We start from the raw sequence: 17,805 nt of genomic DNA, 5'->3' as shown, positions 1-17,805 counted from the left end.
CGATGAGAACAGAGGTACTTACAGGGTTGCCAATATTCGACGGACCCATCCGGCAATCCCGTATCTTTTGACAAAGACGTCAGATTGCTTAATGACATACCACGTTGGAAGCCTCAGTCCAAGCAGATTTTTACCATGGAACAGTACACGCCACGCGAGCGCTCCCAAATTGTTGAAATTTACATTCAACAAAATCCAAAGGGGCCAAATTGCTCTTGTACGGGCCAGTGTTGAGACGTCGCCAAGGATATCCCAAAATCGCCGTTCTCAGCAGTTGGGCATTGCTCGGACCACCTTACAACGAATTATCCGCATTGATTTGCATTTATTTCCGTATAAGATTCAATTGACGCAAAGATTGTTGCCTGCGGACAAGCCTCGTCGATTGGAATGGGTCCAAAAACGCATGGGTTCGTCGAATATGGGCAACCCTGTAGATTCGTGTAGACTTTTTGTATACGGTAGTTTGGTCTTGAGAAAGCTCGAAGCCCATATTAGGTGCATTGTCGAAAAATAGAGAAATGTATATTAATATCTCTATGATCAAGGGAACCAGAATTAGTAAAAGCTCTTGCAATTCATGAACCCAAAAAGGACATAGACGTAAGTGAAATTAAAAAAAAAAATGGTTTTGACCTAAATATTTTTGAAATCATATAGAAACCACGCCCGCTTTTTATAATGTTAAAACTAAGCATACGGCCGTCCTTCTGATATCACGCGCTATAACTCTCACTGTCTCTTCGTGTGTTTAATTTGCACAAATTAACAGAGAAATGTCAATCAAAATCTTTGTAGTAATATTAATCACAGATGTGGCAACCCAACAAGAAAGCACAGAACCCACATAAGTTAACTTAGAGCGACATCTGGTGGTTGTTCAGGGAACTCTTTCATCAAGGTGGTATATACAAATTTTCAACGGAAACGTCACATGGCGCCTGACAAAACTAAAGGGACTGGGGGCCAAAATTATGAATAGCACACAGCACATAGACGATGTTTCAAAGTTCATTTCATTACTTATTTTATAAAATATATAAAAAAGAGATATGTATGTGATGGAATATTTTTATTTTTTTTTTATTTCTTTATTTTTTTTATTGTAAAAAATATGTGCATACTTCGCATCATTCACCCTTTTTATCCCCCTCTGTTCTTTCATTGCGCACGTAACTCATAAATAGTTAATGAAAATAGTCCGATTAACTTGCAGTTCATTAAAAAATTCTTTCTGATTTTTATCGTATTTTTTCCACGAATCCATTGCAGTTGTGGTTTACAATCCGCTAAAGCGAACACAAACACAATTTTTTTCTGTAGTTCTATGTTTCATAGATATGAAAATGTGTGCATTTGCATAACATCGAAAATGCCAAATGTTGTTATGGTGCGAGAGTTTACAACAACACAACATTTATTTTATCAAAACGCACTCAAGGGTCATTAAGTATTTCAGTTTATTTTCAATGGGCAACGAAAACTCACAAATTAATTAATAAGTGAATTACGCACACACACATAGAGCCATCCTTGTACAGATTTAATTACTTAAATTTAATGGAAGTTATTAGATTACAAGTACTGCACTTCCAATACGAGGTGGGGCTATCCAACAACGAGACTGCTGCTGCTATAAAAGACTTACACATCCGCAGTTTCGGATTACAAAGCAGTTTCGTTATTATTTAGACCCACTACGTATTTCAATCTTCTCTGTATCGTTCCAATTTTAGTATATGTTCTGCCGAAGCAAGAAAGAAAAAACGTATAGTCAAGCCAGTTTTTTTTTTTTTTTTGTCGGGACAACTAGCAAGTGCGGCACTCAGACATGAAATCTGAGTAGATCTTGTGGATCCAAGGAGCCAAGGTGGTCGCTTCTTAACACATCCGTGCCAAAGACCTCAAACCTGATTCGAGTGAAGGCGGGGCAGACGCACAAGAAATGGTCCGCCGTCTCATCCTCCTCTTCACAAGCTGGGCAGAGTACACTGTCTGAAATGCCCACCCTTTCCATGTGCTTCGCCCACAGAAAGCGGCCCGTCATCAGTCCAACCAGCTGTCTACACTCCCTTCTGCTTAATGACAGGAGGGTTTTCCGACAGTCGATCGGACATGACAGGTAACATCAGCTTCGTCCATCTGCATCCTCTCTCAGCCTGCTCGCTTGTGGATTGTAGTAACCCATTTGCTAACCGTGGCTTTGATGGCCGCAGAAGGGAGTGGCAAAACGGGCTCTGGGCCAAAGAAGTTGGCCTCAGAGCCCATCTTAGGTAAGAAGTCAGAGGTCTCGTTTCCCACGATACCCACGTGTCACGGGACCATCCGTGAAAATGCGAAAACAGTGTTTTCCGGGCTCATTTTCAGAGTTTGACCACGACTGAGCCTCTGGCAGCACTACACTGTATCTCTTTTCAAGTACGACTCTTGATGGCATGGAGTCAAGTACGACTCTTAATGGCATGGAGTCATGCCAGTCTACTATTGCGACAAACTCAGTTAACCTCGGTGAAGACTGACTACATCGACCCGACGGAAACATTCAATAGGAATTTTACCACTCTCTTTCCATCTAAGGAGGAATGGAATAAGGGATTCTCACTAAACAACTTCGGCTCTACAGTCTATACAGACGGTTCTAAAATGGATTGTGTTGTTGGAGCTGGTATATACTCTCATAGACTTAAAATTTAAAAATCTGTGTGTCTCCCCAATGCCTGCAGTGTCTTCCAGGCGGAAGTACTGGCAATTGGGGAAGCTAGTAGGTTACTAATCACGGATTTCTCTTTTAAAGGCAATATCGCTATTCTTGCGGATAGCCAAGCTGCAATCTAGGCACTGGATTCAGCTACTACAAACTCTATAGTGGTGGAACAAAGTAGGAATAGCCTCACCACCTTGAGTGTAAACCAAAAAGTTACCTTAATCTGGGTGCCGGGACATCGGAGTATTGAAGGTAACGAAAAAGCTGATGAACTGGCAAGAAGGGGATCTGCCATGAATAGCGTTCTTGGAGTACCAGTATTCACTCCATTAGGTGCAGTCAATAATGCAATTTCCCTAAAATACCTTCGAATCGCGGATTGTAGATGGAGAGACCAGACGAAATGCAAAATCAGCAGAACGTTATGGCCCACCTACAACCTCAAGCAATCGTCGACATTGATAAACATGAAACGACGAGATGCCTGGAGACTAACGGCAGTCATAACTAGCTTTTAGTCTATCGAAGAACAAGCCGCCAAAATGGGCATCCCTCACCACAAACCCCCTTTCGCAGTTGTAAACAACCTGAGAAGAAGGAAACAATCTTCCACTTCCTCTGTGAATGCCCTGCCCCATGGAAGGACAGAATGTTAACCCTGAGCAGGCCGCTGTTCGAGAGTCTCGAACAACTGTCTGGCTTAGATGTCCACAACCTAATAAGGTTCTTAAACCGCACAAACTGGATATAGTCATGCCGTAAATAACTGGTAAACAAGTTGGTAACGACGATGTGGCAAACAAAATGGTGCGGAAGCGCTAGTTGGATTCTGGAAGAATCACCACAAAAACCAACCAACCATCACTTCCAATATTCACGCCACTTTAGAGCTGTAACGGTCTATGCAAATCTCCCATTGTTCGGAGTTTTCTTATGCCAGAACCGAAGCTGTTCTCTCTTTCAAGGCTTCTAAGAAATTAAATCTTGTTTCTTTTATGCCAGATTTCTCTCAAGGAAAGTAGTAGTCGTATGGTACAGAATTTTTCTAGACGCGAATATGGCAATTACACACTTTTTCTTTGCAGCACTGAAGGAATTTTTACGAATCGCCAATGTTTTACAAGTAAAAGACATGAAAGCTATTTAGGCTGAACTTCTTTTCGAATTTATGGTGTTTATCTTGATGTTGTCCTACCAAAAGATTGAATTTTAGTTTTATGCCACCTCCAAATAGCAGATGGTTTATTGTGAGACGGTTTCTCATTACGCCGGAATAGCAGAACCAACGCTGTTGGAATAATATTTTCATGTTGAATATCTGTACTGGTGGACATATCAGAAACATGCTCCGGGCCACGAATATTTTTTTCGGCGGTTACTTCCTCTATCCCATTAAAAATTTACTGAAGCTTACTTTACCGCTTTTTTTCACAACAAACTCCATTACCGCTAATTCTAAAAATGTAACTCACGCCTGTACATTTTCAACTTAATGAATGAACAGCTAAAAAGCAGTCAAGTTCATGAACTTCTAAGCAGAGGTTTCGCCGCAAAACCACCTGCTTGAAAATACTTATACTAATTTTCACATATATTGCATCTACATACATATAAATGTGTAGAGGCATTTGAACATTAAATATGTTTCTTCCTGTGCCCAAGCGGATGAAATGCATGCACACTTTTATGATACGTAAATGCTTACATATCTACTCAACTAAACTTTACACCAACTACGCAAGCAATGATGAGTTGTAATAACTAACAACTGCAATGGGATTGAAAAATATATTTACTTACTACTTTATGCAGTTCCATACGCAAATTTAATACAAATATATATTTATATTTATACAAATATTTACAATAGCACTCATAGAAATTTCGCATGTAGATACATACAAATATTTATATTATTACAGATATGAGGCGTCATGTTACGTATACGCCACCGCCAGTTGGAACTATTCACAGGCCACTTACCATCGCACACTGTTCCATTTATTTCTATTTACTACAAGTAAGCCATGCACATTTTTAGTATGGGAAAATATGCGCTATGCGTGCCATGTATTTATTTGCGTTTTGCCAAATATTCAGTTATTTGAAGTAAAAGCAATCAAAGTATTTAACAGCAGGCTTACAATTGTGAATATTAAAATTGTTTAGTTTATGAATCAAATAATTTCAATTAAAGTTCAATATAATAAATTATTAAAGTAAAATAAATTTGTATGTTATTTTGCGCCCACTTTGTATATTATTAATGGAAGACACTCATGCCTCGATTTACACGGTAGTTACGTTCTTGGAAAAATCATGCAAAACGAAACCATGTAAAATGAGACACTGAGTTCAATAAACTTGAAAACCATTTAAAACGGTTTAAAGCAGACAAAGAAAAGTCCAAGATAGATTCATTATAATCGTGTCAAATGAGATAAGAATTGATTGAATTTCATTTCCATTTATTTTTGAAAATTAAAGCCGAAACATTAATTAGAGATATTCTTTTGAAATAAAAACTATAAAGAACGTAAAAAAATTACCAATAGTCTATAGTAGTAAAAACAATAAAATAATTCAAAAATAAGTAACCTTCATAAAAACAACAACTTAAGAAACAAAGTCAATCTTGCTTTCTTTGGCTGTTATTCTTACAAATTTCTTTATACTGAGCGCATTTCTTATTGCTCTTTGAAAAGTCAATGTCTCGCAGGGCCAGGATCGCTCTTAAAAAAAAAGAGGTTGTCTGTAAAGTCGGTTTACTGACGATAGTTTAACGTGATAACGTCATAAGAAAATACTGATTGAATGGTTGCATTTTTCAAAAGAAAATTTTAATTTTATTTGTTTGATAGATATTTTGTATGGATATAGAGAATGAGTTAACATTAACATAACATAATATACTTTAACATAACATAACATAACATAACATAACATAACATAACATAACATAACATAACATAACATAACACAACACAACACAACACAACACAACACAACACAACACAACACAACACAACATAACATAACATAACATAACATAACATAACATAACATAACATAACATAACATAACATAACATAACATAACATAACATAACATAACATAACATAACATAACATAACATAACATAACATAACATAACATAACATAACATAACATAACATAACATAACATAACATAACATAACATAACATAACATAACATAACATAACATAACATAACATAACATAACATAACATAACATAACATAACATAACAAATTACCCCGTATTAAAGCACTTAACAGCTTTCATTTGATACCCATATTGTACATACACAACCAAAGGTTACCCGGGTCCACGTTTTGACCTATATCTCTAGACGCCAGTCACGGAGCGGCATGAAAAATACTCTGTACTAAAGCATTCACCAACAGCTTCAATTTGATATCCATATTGTACAAACACATTCTAGGGTCCACGTTTTGGTCTCTATCTCGAGACCCTAGTCACGGAGCGGCATGAAAAATACTCTGGACTAAAGCATTCACCAGCAGCTTCCATTTGATACCTATATTGTACATACACATCCGAAGGTTACCCGGGTCCACGTTTTGACCTATATCTCGAGCCCTTTTCCAAAATAAAATATAATCCATGTTACTCGTGGCTGATGTAGCTTTCGAATGGTGAAAGAATTTTTAAAATCGGTCCAGTAGTTTTGAGCCTATTCATTACAAACAAACAAAGTTTTCCTCTTTATAATATTAGTATAGACAACATATCTTATAAGGTATATGGTAAATATTAAAATACATTTTTTCCTTCATATATAATAAAAAAATAATAATAATAACATTAAAACAACAGGTATTATTAACAAACTTGGTTTTATTTTAAATTCTTCAAGTAAATCAAATTAATAATAATCAATAAGAAGGCATATGCAAATACAAATACGTGAATTTATATATGTACATATGCGCATATACATACATATATACGCTCACTTAAGTAGGAGAGAGCAAGATGTCGAACGTTGCCGTTCGTTTGCTTTGTTTGCTTTGTCGTTCGTTCCGCGCTTTCGCTTGCAGTTCATTCAAGGTAACGGCAATGAGCAAGGTAACGACAAATGAGCAAGGTAACACTAATGAGCAAGGTAACACTAATGAGCAAGGTAACACTAAAGAGTAAGGTAACACTAATGAGCAAGGTAACACTAATGAGCAAGGTAACTACATATGAGCAAGGTAACACTAAAGAGCAAGGTAACACTAATCAGCAAGGTAACGACACATTTTTTCGTGCGTGCACCCTGTTAAATCGAATTATAAGACGTTATCACGTCAATAAGTCTGCAGTTTCTACCTAATCGAAGCCCTTTAGCAATTAATTTCCCAGCTTCATTATTGCCTCCATCAGAACTGCTAATCCACGAGATCCGCATCCAAATCACTAAATCCTTCACCACCAATAGAATCAATAGCTTATTGATATTGGCACAAACATTTTCAGTTGAAGTCACTTTTTTCGACTATTAACTTTAGACATATCTCTTGGATATGTTACATCTGCTTTACGAATGTTCTTCTCCCGATACGGCCAGCCCCTTTAGGCGGTGCAATGGCTTAATCGAATCTCAAACCGGATTCAGGCATCGAGAGGAATTGTCGTTTAGACGTTGACACCCTGATGTCTGATACCCCTTGAGAACTATGGCCACCTCCTAATTGCAGGGAGTTAAGCGTACGCCTGCCTATTGGATGATTTTCAGAAAGAAGCTTAATTTCGGTTGTTCTATGTATAACGGAGCCTGCTCAACATCGGGCCGAGACAAGACAAGGAGCCCGGCGTGGTGGTTTTGCCTCGTCGAGCAGGCTGTCGTAAGAACAAGATTAATACAAATAAAGCCAACAACAACAATAATAATAATAACAAAAGGAAGTGGGAAGAAGCTTAGCAAAAACCACCTCGCGGGGCGAAAGTGTCACTCTTTGAGGACACGCCCGCAAGGATTATGAGCCATCTACGAACCGTGAAGTTTACCCGAGCCCTAGATGTTGAAAGATTGGGTGGGTTAGTCTCAACATCAAACTCAGTGTCAGAAATAGAAAAGCGAGGAGATACTCGAAGAGCAAGAACTGCTGCTAGTTACCGACCTAGCGGTTCTCAGCAGCGAATATTGTCGGCGTTGCTGTCAAGCACAAGATCAGATACCAATTGAAGGTATTCCAGAAGTGAGATCGGGTGCTATCTCCACCAAGCAAGAGCTATAAATCTCCCAGACACTCTAAGTCCGGGGAATCGTCCGACTTTAGCAGGGGGCAGGCTAGATGGAAGAGGGGTAGACGCCCAATCACCCGACGGCTGAAGAGCCCAGCGCGTTGGACGGTCTCTAAAGGACGGAATAGAGTGGCAAAGCCCCAGAAACAATGTGGTATTAAGGATACGAGACTCAGGCTTACGTGGGTATAGACGAACACTCGTACGAAACCGTAAGTAGGATAGGCTTCCACCTGAATTGCCGGTTTAGCTCTGTCACCATGAGACCATGGAGGCAGAAAACTGCCGGGAGCAAGGAAGCCCATCCGGGAACCGTGGTTACAAGTAAGGACAGTGACCCGTCAGCCAAAACGGTCCCATCGTCAACCATGCATACCATGGGAGAAATCCCTCCTGATGGGGAACACAGGCAAGTCACCATCATCACAAACCCATCCCAAGCAAGTCACCGTATTGACTTATATCCCCACCAGCCAAGAACTATTGGAGAGACTTTGGACCTCAGGAAGCTCAACCTCGATAGAAATAGCGGAAACGAACTACGACTCTCGGTTGAGGACGAGTCAGAGACACCAACACAGAAATGATACCCCAACGCTTGACAGTAGCCCAAATTAATCTACAACGTGCAGTAGCATTTCATCCTTTGTAAGCGATCTTGATTTAATTTCAGAACACCTTCTAAAGAAAAACTACTCCAAAGCAAAAAAATGAAAACTTTTGTTAAAAGTTTGTTAAGTTTGTTCAACTCCTGAAAAGAAAAAATGAAAAAAACTTGGGGTAAAATCGTGCGGCAATTCATTGAAATCATGCACAAAAGTTTTCGTATAAAACTTTTCGGCAACGGATTTCGAAAACGGGCCAGAACGGAAGAGAGTGAAGCTTTCTAGTGATGCTCTTCCGATGCCTATCTAAATTTTGCATTGCTTAAATGAGCCTGAGACGGAGCAGATTTCATTTTTTTAAGGGTTGGTTTAAGTGGTGATTCTGCCAGAATCCAACTAGCGCTTCCGCACTCAGGGTAGTTTTAAATGTTTTTTTTTTTTTTTTGTTTATATCACATATTGATTGTCGTGGAAAAAGGATTGTCCCATTTTAAGGAACGGCGTGTGAAGCTGGATAAACTCAAATCCCGAGTCAGTCAAATACTTTCTGAGTGGCAGATTGCAAAGTTAAAAGACCCTACCAAAACAATTCATTGGGCTTTGGTATATATGACACAGGCAATTCCACATGCCCCATGCGGCTCTAAGAAGGATTATTTGTGGCTCTCGATAAATGTACCCAAGTTCCCCTGTCATATTACGAATTTATTACATTTTTATCCAAATAAAATGTCTCATAATAATTTCTCTGAGTATCAGATATCACAGATTTTCTGCATTTCAAAGTTTTCATACGATTTGTTTCACTTGACTTCCAAAGTACAGGGTGGCTGATGAATTTTGCTACATTAAGAAACTCAAATAACTTTTTTTTAGTGTATGGAATTCATTTTTTTTTTTTTTTTTCAAGTTGAAGGTCATTAAATTTTATTAAATGTAGCTTAACTAGTTTTAAAAATAATTGAATTTAAATGCCCCCATGCTCGTTGACACAAGTGCGGCATCTTAGTAAAAAGTTGTTCATTGCTGCTTTGAGAGTTGCGACAGGAATAGCCGCAATTGTTGCCCGAATGGATTGTTTTAGTTCATCCAAATTTGTTGGCTTTGTTTTATAAACTTCTTGTTTACATAAACCCCGCAAGAAAAAGTCAGGTGCAGTAAGGTCAGGCGACCTGGGGGGCCAACGAAATTCGGAGTTTCTTGAAATCAGTTTATTGGGAAATTTTCGTCGCAACTCTGTCATAACAGTCTGGGCTATGTGAGACGTTGCCCCATCTTGTTGAAACAACAGAGTTGAAAGGAATTCTCTTTCGGCGTAGTTCTGGATAGAAAAATTCTTTCAGCATTTTCAAATAACGGTCTCCAGTAACCGTAACGGTGTGACCATTTTCTTCGAAAAAATAAGGCCCGACAATACAGCGTGAAGAAACCGCACACCACACTGTCACGCGAAGAGGATGCAATTCCGTCTCGTGGAGTATCTGTAGGTTAGAAGTACTCCATATTCGACAATTTTGTTTGTTCACATTGCCGTTTAAATCATCGAAATGGGCCTCATCAGACATGAAAAGGCAGTTTAACATGTTTTGGTCTTCTTCCACCATTTGCAGGATCTTCTGGCAAAATTCCAAGCGAATCGGCAAGTCTGCTGCATTCAGTTTGTTAACCATTTGAATTTTGTAGGGAAATAAGTCTAAATCTTTGTGCATTATTGTTTGCAAAGACTGTCGGCTGACACCAAGTTGAGCAGATAAGCTTCTTGTTGAAACCCTTGGATTGCTTTGTATAGCTGCAGCTACAGCAGCGATCGTTTCCTCCGTCCGAACTGGTGGGTTTCGATGATAAGGCCTTCTTGCGACTGTTCCTTGCTCAGCAAAATTATTCACCAGTCTCATTATGGTCCATCTGCTCGGGGGATCGCCGCCAAACATCCGCCTGTACTCTCTCTGTACCAAAACTACGGCTCCAGTGCGTGATAGCGGCGGACTATCCAAATTCTTGTTTGCGTGTCCCAGTTATCCATTTTAATAAATTTTAAAGCTCAATCTGCAAATTAAAACAAAAATGGAACAGATAACTTAAAAAGAAAAAAAGTTATTCAATTTTTTTTTGGTAGCGGCTTTCATCAGCCACCCTGTAAATTTCAAAACTTGAAATATTTGAAAACGGCTCTGCGGCCCTCTGCCAAAAGTGTTCATCGCGTGATCAGGCCAACTTATGGTTTTCAGCGATGAGGCCCATTTTTGGTTTAATGGCTACGTCAATAAGCAAAATTGCCTTATTTGGGCTAAAGGGAAGCTTTCCAAGAACAGTTATTTCATCTATTGGAAGCAATCGTTTGGGGCGTCTTATGGGCTGGAAGAATCATTGACATATATCTTCGAAGATGAGGCTGGCCCCAATGTAACAATGGATGGCGAACACTATCGCGCCATGATAAACAACTTTTTGATGCCAGACACTGGAAATTGAAGCCCGTACCTCCACCACAGTTCCAATAAGACGGCACTACTTGCCGTACAGCCCGCAAAACAATAGATTTACGACGTCATCATTTCGGTGAGCAATTTATCTCTCCTCTCGGACCAGCAGATTAGCCACACCAAGGTCATATGATATCACGCCTCTGAACTTTTATTTATGGGGACATGTAAAGTCTAAATGATTTGTGGATAAACCAACTTCGATTGAGGCACTGGAAGTCCACATTGCTCAAGTTATTCACGAGATGCCGACTGAAGTCCCCCGGCGAGTCACGGGTCATTCAAAATTGTTGTTTACGGATAGCCGAAAAAAAGGTATGCCGTCAGTTCTATACAAAAATAACAAAGATTGACCAATCAATTTGAATTTTCGTTGTTTTATTTCAATTTAAACTCCAATACCTCTAAATTGATCACCCTTTAGATGTCAATCGCATGCATTGTCAATATATTATATATGTGACAAATCCACGGGAATGGTTAAGTTAAAAAATACAAACAATTAATTGCCATTCATAAAATATCTTAAATTTTCAATTGTTTCAATCTTTCACTACTTTTTAGAAAGGGCCCTTTTTCCCTACTTCCAAATTACAACAACTGTTTAAGTAGCATCCATGGCAAGCATGTTTACGGATGGCTCGAAGTTGGACGGAACAGTTGGTGAGAGAGTTTTCTGCGAGGAGCTCCCCATCAAGCTCAAATTTAGGCTTCCGCACCACAATAGTGTTTTCCAAGCGGAAGTAACCGCAATTAAGGAAGCAGTGGATTGGTGTAGCAGTGGATTGGGTAAAGGTAAATATCTACTCCGACAGCCAAGCGGAAATAAAGACTCAGCCTCGTTGTTTGTGCGTTCGAAATTAGTCGGAGGAGTGTCTAACTTCTCTCTTGATTGCATCCGAATACTTCGATATTAGACTAATTTGGGTTTCCGGTCATAGAGAGAAACGGCTGGGCTAATGAGTTAGCTAGGCAGCGGACCCTTCAGACGGTTTCGTCAAAATATGAGAGAATGGGCCTCGCGTCAACTCCGAGAGCGCTGGGCTAGTGTGCAAACGTACAAAGTTGCGAGATCCTTCTGAGCACGGGTAGATCGAGGGCGCTCGAGAGAACTTCTAAGGCTAACAAAGCCGGAGCTATCGAATTTGGTGGGTATTCTCATCGCACATTGTCCGTTAGGTGTTCATGCCGTGAGGCTTGGAATTGCTTGAAGTCCTTTCTGCAAAAGCTGACTGGAGGACGAGATGGAATCATCTCAGCACCTGCTTCTCAGTTGATCTGCTCTCGTCGGGCAATGGTTTAGACATCTAGGCTCTCACTTTTACGCTACACTTGCGCACATCTGGTGAAATTCATCAGTAGCTTGAAGCGGTTAATATTGGGTAGTCGAAAAAGTCTTTTCGTATTTCTAATCAAACTTCAACTCATTTTTTTTTATATTTGTGATGAACTTTATTAAACCAAATATGTACCATGTTGGTCGACCACCTTTTGCCATTTTTCTTCTAGAGACATTATTCCATCAGTGTAAAACTTTTGTGGTTTCTCGGCGAAAAACTGCGACAAGTAATTTTCACAGGCTTCTCTTGAAGCCAACTTTACTCCATTAAGGGAGTTCTGCATTGACCGAAACAAATGGTAGTCCGATGGTGCAAGGCCAGGACTCTGTGGTGGATGCATCAAAACTTCCCAGCCAAGCTCTCCCAGTTTTTGCCGAGTCGTCAAAGATGTGTGTGGCCTAGCGTTGTCCTGATGGAAGACGACGCCCTTTCTGCTGATCAGTTCTGGCCGTTTTTTTCGATTGCTTGCTTCAATCTCATCAGTTGTTGACAGTAAAGTATAGAATCAATCGTTCGAGCAGACTGCAGCAGCTCATAGTGGATGATTCCTTTCCAATCCCACCAAACACACAGCATAACCTTTCGAGGCGTCAATCCTAGCTTTGCGACCATTTGTTGAGCTTCACCACCCTTGCACCATGATCTTTTTCGCTCATTATTGTCGTATTTGATCCACTTTTCGTCTCCTGTTACCATTCGCTTCAGAAATGGTTCGATTTAATTTCGTTTCAGCAAAGAATCGCAGATGTTAATTCAGTCCATTAAATTTTTCACAGACAATTCACGTGGTACCCAAACATCGAGCTTCTTTTTGTAACCAGCCTTTTTTAAATGGTTCAAAACCGTTTGATGATGAATGTTTAGTGCCTTGGCGATGTCATGGCAGCTTATGTGACGGTCCTGGTCAATTTTTTTCATAATTTCATCGACTCTTTCAACGATAGGTCGACCGGAGCGAAGTGCATCTTTCACATCGAAATTTCCAGAACGGAAGCGAGCGAACCATTGTTGTGCTACACGAACTGATACAGCATCGTCTCCGTAAACTTCACACATTTCATTGGTGGCTTGCGTGGCATTCTTCCCTTTTTTATACAAAAATTTCAAAATATAGCGAATTTCTTTATTATTTTCATTCATTTCTGAACAGCTATAACTTTTTTTCAACTTCTCCGAATTTAATTTTTTTTTGGTTAAATGGAGCTTAAAATGTCACCTTTCTAACACCATATGATATGACACAATGTGATTGGTAGCACTGGAGATAGATAACTCCAACGTCATCTATTGACAAAATACGAAAAGACTCTTTCGACTACCCAATACAAACGTAAATAGCCACTCTTGGCTGTCATCCTCTAACCCAAGCCCCTTCTTCCGTTTTTCTACCTGTCTGGTTCCTCCTCCTTTTCCTTTTCCCCTTTTCTCCCCCTGTATGGTATCACACCGAACACATTTTACATTTTTGTCCAAATGGACCCCTCGCAAAGGCAGCCATTTAACCTAACCTTAAGTAGCATCCGAAATCAGTTATCAAACTTTACTCAACCTTTTATTTATGGTATTGAATCATGCGCTACTCATTTTAATATAGATTTCGTATATTTGAAACACTCCATATTTTAAATTTAACGCTATTTTTATCGTTTGTGAACTGCTCTTTTGATTTTTTTTTTGTTTGCCTACAACACTGTAAAAAGTCTAAAAACTATTTATTATACAAATTCAGAATTTATGTCAACGTTTCAATTTTATTTTCGTATTCGGGCGATTCGAAACGATGTTTGAACCAACAAAATCCAATCCAGTTGTAACTTTTCAAGCGAATATGGCGACTAAAGAAGCGAATAACAGTAATAGACGTCGGCGCTTACGTAAAAACCAACGTCTTCGTGGTGGAATGGAGAAAAATGTCAAGTATGAGGATATTGATGAGTTTAATCTTGATGATGCTGACGAGGAGTTCACGTCAGAGCCGCAAAAACAAAAGAAAACACTACGTCTCAATTTGCCAAAACCAGTTGAAGAGCCAACGCCACCAGAGCCAGAAACTAGGCTGCAGAAAGCTTTCCATTACATAAAAGTTGGATTTTTTTGCGCCGTTTGGCTAATAATAGCTTTATTGTTGCCAATGATGCCCATTGAGAAACTAGAGGGTTATCTAACAATAATTTTTCCTAATCAGCCGACATCCATCATTGTCAAAACTCAATTGATCTCAAGAGAAGCGCTAGGCTTGCGAGCGTATGGACCATTTCTTATTGGAGGAGATGCATCGAATATCGATCCGGGAGAAAATAAACATATGTCAGCATATTTGGAGCTGGTGCATGTGGATACGAATCAAAATAGGAACAGCACTAAAATCGTATCGAATATGCAATACTTTTTGCTGAGCAACACGAAGGGATTGGATTATGTGAAACCTGTGAAGATGTACGGTCATTTTGGTTTGAGGAATTTTTCTAAGAAAGACATAGCGGCAAATGAGAAGCTACGTTTGCTAATGCACACAAACATAAACGAAGAATTGACTATAAAATACTATTTTGAACGTTCTTTGGATGCGTCCATTGGCATCATACTCGGTGCTTTAGTGTTGGTCTTCCTGTACATATCGATCATTTGGGAACTTATGAATCGCACCTTTGTCGCCCTAATTGCGGCCACACTAGCCATTGGGGTGCTTGGTTTTATGCGTTCTTGGCCCAAGTTGAGCAAGATCATGAAATGGATGGATACCGAAACTTTATTGCTACTCTTCGGTATGATGGTGCTTGTGGGCATTCTCGCCGAATCGGGAATTTTCGATTTTTTTGCAGTATACGCTTATAAATTGTCCCGCGGTCATATTTGGCCAATGGTAAACACTCTCTGTTTTTTTACCGCCACGATATCGGCTTTTTTGGATAGTGTCACCATGATGCTGCTCATTACACCAATCGTCGTTAAGCTGTGCGAGGTGATGCAATCCGATCCTGTTTTGGTGTTAATGTTTCTAGTCATCTATGCAAATGTTGGCGCCGCCTCAACACCTGTTGGTGATCCACCGAACATCATAATCACGACGAACTCCTTCATTGCTTCGCACAACATCAATTTCGGCAATTTTATGCTCCACACCTTGCCTTGTGTTGTATTGGCTTTGCTGCAGACCTACATACAAATACGTTTGACATTTCGCAAATTGGGGCGCGTGCCCTATCACGCGGATGTGCGTAGCGAATTGCGGCAGGGTGCGCACGCATGGGAGCGCGCCGCAGCTGCCATTCAGCCCTACTCCAAGGACACCACTCAACTAAGAAAAGTGCTAATGAAAAAGGCTGAACGCGTCAAAAATCATATAATTAAAATCGGTAAGCGGGTGCAACCAACGGCCAACTACGAAGAGACACTTGCCGAACTGCGCTCCTCCTATGGCATACGCAACAAAACGCTGCTCATTAAGTCATCCATTGCATTTGTATTCGTTATTGTTTTATTTTTCATGCACTCAGTGCATCTGCATCAGCTGTCGCTCGGTGAAGCGGCACTTATTGGCGCTATATGTCTGCTAATTCTTGCCGACATACGTGATATGGAAGCGATATTGGGCCGCATCGAGTGGTCGACCTTAATATTCTTTGGCTCTTTATTTGTGCTCATGGAAGCGCTCACCGAGATCGGTGTCATCTCGGTTTTGGGTAATATAGTGCAGGATATAATATTCGCCGTTGGTGAAAAGCATCGCTTGTTGGTCACACTGGAGTTGGTGCTTTGGGTGTCGGCAATTTCCTCAGCCTTCCTGAACAACATACCAGTGACCACAATGATGATACGCATTGTCATCTCACTATCAGAGAATAAGGAGCTGGGCCTGCCCTTGCATCCGATGGTCTGGGCGCTTGCACTGGGTACATGCTTCGGTGGCAATGGAACACTAATCGGCGGCTCTGCCAATGTAGCGACAGCGGGCGTGGCCGAGCAACATGGATATAATTTCACGTTCAAGCGGTTCTTCTTTGTTGGTTTTCCGCTAATGATTGGCAATGTAATCATTACGTCGGTATATCTGTATGTGTGCCACGTAGTGTTTCAGTGGCATTAGCCGCCGACAAATTCAAGTCATCACTAAATGTTTAATTTATTTAAATAGGCAATTAAACTAGAAGTGGTGTACAATAAATAGAGTATTTTTCACGAACTTAACTGTATTTGTGTGTTCCAAGACGGATTCGGGAGTCGAAGCAGGGGTTTATTCTAAATTAGCCAATTTATCTATCTCCTTTAAACTGCCGAATACTGCTAGTATTTTTCAAGCAGAAGTCTTTGCGATCCTGCAGGCATGCAAAATACTTAGGGAACGCGGGAGCGAGGGGGATGTTCACATTTTTTCCGACAGTCAAGGCGCGAACCAGGCTCTGACGACGCCGTGGTGTATAACGAAATTAGTAAACTCCTGTAAGGAGAAGATCAAATATCTTGGGTCTCCAGGTAACATTTCTCTGATCTGGGTTCCAGAACATAGGAGCATAGAGTGAAATGAAATTGCTGATGAGCTTGCCAGGAAGGGGACAGAATTGGGCTCAGAGACCTCCCATCCGGTCAACGGCATCCCGCTGACAGTTGTTAAAGGGGAACTGCACAAATTATTTCTCAGGAAAAATGGACCTCTATTTCTTCATGTGCTATTTCGAAAACCCTTTAGCCCCTGTACAATATACGAAGGACTCAGAAAGTCTTTTGTAGTCCTCGCCATTCAATTTCCAAACTCGTAGCCGTGTTTACCGGTCACTGAACGATCGGCACACACGCGAAAAAGCTAGGGTTACCATTTAACTCCCTTTGCAGAAGCTGTGGGGACCTTTCAGAGAGGGAGCACTTTCTCTGTAAATTTCCGGGTTTGGCAGTTAAACGATTACGGTCACTGCGAGTTCCCTTATTTAGAAAGGCCGCTAGGCTTTACAGAACGTTCCGTCATATTGGCCGGTCCGTTAGATTATAATTGGTGTTGCGCCAAGATTCCTACAACTCAGCCATACCTGACAATGCGTCCGCCCTCGGCCGTGGTTCCAACTGTTTCATATTGCCAGCCGAAGTAGACGTCTCTCTAGGCTTCTCGCAACTTTCCATCCTCTTAACTCTTATGCCTCGTATACTTTCTATGCCATCTCATACTCATTCCTATTTAATTCAGACTGCATTACCGCTGCCCTAGAATTCAGACTAGAATTTAAGGTAATGCTTCCCACGCGAAAGGAATGGGAGCTAAATTTAGTAGTCAAGGAAGATACCACCGCACTTTACATCGATGGATCCAAGAAGGATTGCGACGTCAGCGCGGGTGTCTATTCGAAAGACCTCGAAACTTCCAAGGCCTTTCACCTGGCGAATTGGAATAGCATCTTCCAAGCAGAGGTC

At 40.4% G+C, this 17,805-nt stretch overlaps 1 pseudogene; it reads left to right on the top strand.

The window, feature by feature from the left end:
- The first annotated feature begins 14,122 nt into the window (after positions 1-14,122).
- LOC129240540 (P protein-like) lies at positions 14,123-16,519 on the top strand (annotated as a pseudogene).
- Positions 16,520-17,805: the final 1,286 nt, after the last annotated feature.

Source organism: Anastrepha obliqua, chromosome 3 (assembly GCF_027943255.1).
Source record: "Anastrepha obliqua isolate idAnaObli1 chromosome 3, idAnaObli1_1.0, whole genome shotgun sequence".
Lineage (NCBI taxonomy): Eukaryota > Metazoa > Arthropoda > Insecta > Diptera > Tephritidae > Anastrepha > Anastrepha obliqua.
The sequence above is the reverse complement of the archived record's forward strand: the minus strand, read 5'-3'. Positions and strand labels throughout refer to the sequence as shown.